The 4,791-nt window shown below is 32.5% G+C and overlaps 1 long non-coding RNA gene across 1 annotated transcript; it reads right to left on the bottom strand.

The window, feature by feature from the left end:
• Positions 1-1,409: 1,409 nt before the first annotated feature.
• Positions 1,410-3,561, bottom strand: LOC145800090 (uncharacterized). The gene is made up of 3 exons (XR_014341410.1): positions 3,053-3,561; positions 2,428-2,484; positions 1,410-2,155 (listed from the first exon to the last, which is right to left on the bottom strand). It is a non-coding gene; the product is annotated as an uncharacterized LOC145800090 (long non-coding RNA).
• Between the last annotated feature and the right edge of the window lie 1,230 nt (positions 3,562-4,791).

Raw genomic sequence — 4,791 nt, 5'->3', positions numbered from 1 at the left:
ATTATTTGAGACTGCAAAATATACCGTCGCTAATAGTCTTTTTTTGCAACGGCAAAAACACTGTTTTTGCGACGGTAAAATACCGTCGCTAATACTCCTAATGCTGTCGCAAAAACTTTTTGTGACGGCAAAATGACTTTTTGCGACGGCAAGAGGGGGTCGCAAATGGAGGGGTCGCAAAAGAGTTTTTGCGATGTTTTTGCGACAGCATTTTTGCCTTTTGCGACGGCACTGTTCAGTCGCTAATAGTGTTTGACATTTCTTGACTTTTTGCGACGACACTATTTTACCGTCGCTAAAAATATTATTTGAGACGGCAAAATATACCGTCGCTAATAGTCTTTTTTTGCAACGACAAAAACACTGTTTTTGCGACGGTGTGGTGCCGTCGCAAAAAGTATTAAAAATATGAAAATTTTTATTTTTTGCGACAGTGTAATACCGTCGCAAAAAGTATTAAAAAAATAATAAAATTTCTATTTTAAAGAATAAAATTTCTATTTTTTGCGACAGTTTAATATCGTCGCAAAAAGTAAAACCTGTAACAAAATCAATAAAAATAATAATTTTTTTTGTTTTTTGCGACAGTGTAGTGCCGTCACAAAAAAGAAAAAAAAATCCTCCGATAAAATTATTAAAAATATTAAAATTTCTCCATAATAATATAAAAATTCCTGTATAAAATAACAATTTCTTCATAATAAAATATTCTTCCATTCATAATTACACATCAACAAAATTATCCCACTACATAATATTCCATAATTATCCTCCGATAAAATTTAAAAATATAAAAGAAACGAAAAAAATAAACACAATATAAATGAATATAAATTACTTTTTGGAAAGCCTAAAAAATTCCATAATTTCATAATGATAGTTTGTACACATCCTCATTCATCAAAACTCACGAAGAAATTGTCCATCTCTTGTATGGTTTTGCCAAGCGTGTCTTCAAGGCTGCCAAAAATGGCAACTGATGATCCTTTGTTATCTAAAATCAAAATGCATGTAGCATTCATCAGCCTTTTCTCTCTCATAGAACCAAGATTTGTGATCATCAAGAAGCAGAAGATCAACATATTTCTTCAGCAAACACGATGTCAAATATGGATTGCACTGCAACGAAAACATAGCAATTAGATGAGAAATATTGTGAATTTGTAGAAAATCAATTAACGGTAAGATGGTGCTAAAGACTGCAGTTAAATAAAATAAAAATAAAAAAGATATTTGTCACCAGATAAATTTCACCATTTTTTTCACCTACGTGGATCTACACAACAAACACCATATGAACACGTACGACACACCCCAGAATAAAATGGTACCCCCCATATACGCATGGCGTTTGTTGTATGGATCCAAATAGGAGGTTAAAAAAAAGTTTATTTTGGTGGGTGGGGGGGTTGTGGGGCGAAGAAGAAGAAAATAACTACACAGTTCCTCAGCTTTAATGACAAATTTCAACAAAGGCTAGCATAGGTGATATGCAAATTATAACTGGAACCAGTTGTTTTATATGTATAGAAACCCGTAGGCCAAGAAAATTCTCTAGGAATCAGCATAGTGGGACAAATCAAATTTTAGTCATTAAATCAAGTTGCTATAAAGTTTCCCAACTCAAATGAATTGCTAAAAACAATCCAAGGAAATTATGAATACAAAAAGGTAATTGAAGCAAAAACTCAATCCAACATATCGAGATTTTCTAGGTTTGATAATTTTCAAAATCACAAACTTTGACTTCACCTGATTTTATTATCATAATACTAGATGAACTGATGTAATCTTAACAGACTCAATGTCAAGCCTAGAGTTCCACTAGTGGACCATGAAAAGTAGTACATCAGTTTATTCTTTTGTTTCATCCCCATTTCTTCTGATTATCTTACTTCCCATATCTTTTAGTTTATTTCTCAATTTAATCAATTTCATGATGGCTTTAAATCTGAATTGTTTCTTGCAAACAGAGTTACATAATCTTTTGCTATTGATATTCCAACTCATGGACATTCTTGACACTGAAGTTCAGTTCAGTTATGGTTTTATATAATTTTCATTGCTTCGTTATTAAATAGTTTGCATACCTTCCTCTTTGGGGATGTTTGGTTGATCAACCAAGAGTTGTTGGAGAGCACCTAGATCACTGCCACTGCAGTGATAAAAATTCAAGATATATTCATAAATTCAAGAGAATATAACATAAAAAATACATCAAGGATGTGAATTAGAAACAAGAAGAAGCAAATTATTTATATGAACTGGAGAGAAAGAATTTCACTTTCAACCATTTAATGTGGTAATAAACAAATTTGTCCACACAAACTCATCAACATTTCATGCTCTTTAAACAAGAGAGTGACTGACCATAAAGAAGGTTTACGAATTCCGAGATATAAGGAAGAACTGCAACGCTTTGCATACCTGGGCTTCAAGGCAAGTGCTGAAAGCGCTAATACAATTGATGCTTTAAGAATGTACCTGAAAACTAGAATTGAGTGAGTCTTGAGAATTAAAATAAAAACTTAATGTTGGCTCTGTAATCTATTAATGCAGCAATCACAACTAACAATTATTGGAAGATATGACTTTCATCAATGAACAGGTAACATTATCTAAAACCAAGTGCTTCAGCAAATAGCACACTAAAAAAACAAAACAAAACATACTCCATTGAGAATAGATGGTGGAATGAGAAGAAAGAAACCCTAGTCTCTCGCTGGCATGAAATAAATAGAGGTTATGAACAATGAGATAGTAGTAGTGCATGTGATGAAGGTTATAAAAAAATTAATTAAATTTCTCAATTTAAGTGATGTGCAACCCATACTAGCAACAATCCAGGAATGGAGAAAAGAATATGAAATGACTTTTTAAGTATAAATGTGCACTAAATCCAAATCAATTTAACTAAAACAAAAGAATACAAAAGTCTTTGTTTCAACTCAATGTTCTGCCTACCCAAAAACTACCCATAGCCATCCTAAATTCCTACTTGCAGTGGGGAGGGGGAAAATGTAAGACATTGAGTAGTGAGTAGTTTCCATACTCTGATTGGTGCATCTCGTAAATAAGGCTTAGCGCATCCAGACAATCTGCTAGAGATGGTTTTATACCAATTCGTTGTTGTAGCTGTTTTGGGGCCGCCTGAATAGATCCTGCTTTAACCAGCTGTCTACCATCACGAAGAATTTTATTGAGAAAGAAAACGATACCATGAAACTCTTCCCTGGAATAGTTCACAATAAACTAAAAAATTCATACATTTGTCGATGAACCCAATAACTTGAGTACTTCAGAAGTCAATGAGCAAAATCGCTCTTGGTTGCAAAACAATATGATCAGCATTATCATGATCAAGAATACATAAAATATTTGAAATGTATCACATATCGTGAAATCCGTCTACTCTCTAAAAACAATGACGATTTTATTCAAGAGTTGATTTGAGAGCATTAAATCATTTCTCCATTTACAAAGCCTTCAAGGAGAGTATGCAACCATTAAAAATTTTGTTCCTATCATTTCAAAAAAAATGCTAAAACTAAAAGCCCCAATCCCAACTTGTTATGCTTACTTTCACAAAATATAAACAAAATCATCACCATAAGTTCAAAAGTTGCGATTTTTTTTCTTATCCAAAATTTTCTCAATAAATTGTACAGAGCAAAAGATAGAAACCCAATAACTTACAGAGTCTTATTCATGGAAAGCAAGATACTGCTATGCTCGCTTTACCAAAATATAAACAAAATAATCATCATAAGTTCAAAAGTTGAGATTTTTTTTCTTATCCAAGATTTTCTCAACAAATTGCACAAGAGTCTGATTCATGGAAAGCAAGATAGATTCCAAAGATTCCATCTGCTTTCTCAAGACCAAATCTTCAATGCCAGCAATACATTTCAAGGCACCATAGTTCTTGGGATTTTGGATAACCTGTAATCAAACAAAAACAAAAAACAAAACACAAATTATAATATGAAGAACAATTCATAAGCTATTTCATATTATAAGTATGTTGTGGTGAATTAGAAGGGGCATGTAACCTCTGAATGATAAAAGATGAGTTCCGGAACTGGAAAAGCAACCTAGATTGAAGTTCGTCCCATCAACTCATCTCTTCTTTCACTTTTCTAAATTTTTGCTGATATTTCTTTACCATACCCTCCATCCTCACCTATCCAAAATTGTAAATCTTCAATTGTTTCCTTTGCAAACATCCAGATGATACTGAAAATTCGATCATATTACAAACATAATTATTAATTAATAAAATGGGTTCCACATTAATAATTAATCAAAAAAAATTAAATCAAATCAAATAAATGAAAAATAACATTAAATGAAACATGCATCAAATGCAATTGCAATTAAATTTTTATTTATTTTTTTCCCAATATTTTTTCAAACCACTCATTCTAAGCATAATCAAAAATGTTTGAGAATCTAAAAAATAAAAAATTAATAGGAAATGAGACCAATCAGAACCAGATTTTATAGAAGAAGATATTAATCAAAAAAGGAAAATGTAAAAAACAACATTTTGAAAAGAAAATGGAAAGAGAAATTACATGGAGAGCAAGTTGTCTGGAAAGAGAAATTAATGCCTCTCTTCGTCTCTCATTCTGAGAATAGAAGTTCCAGAGCGAGAAATAGAGATAGAGATATTCGCGGAAGTCAAACTGGAAGCAGAGCATGAGGGGAGAGAGGGGTTGAAGAAAGATTAGGGCTTGGTCAACGAAGTTGGTGAAGAGACGACGGGTGTCGGAGGGAAAGTCGGAGGGA

Source organism: Camellia sinensis, chromosome 9, assembly GCF_055761805.1.
Source record: "Camellia sinensis isolate YWXY chromosome 9, ASM5576180v1, whole genome shotgun sequence".
NCBI lineage: Eukaryota > Viridiplantae > Streptophyta > Magnoliopsida > Ericales > Theaceae > Camellia > Camellia sinensis.
Note: the sequence above shows the minus strand (reverse complement) of the source record. Positions and strands in the feature narration are given on the sequence as shown.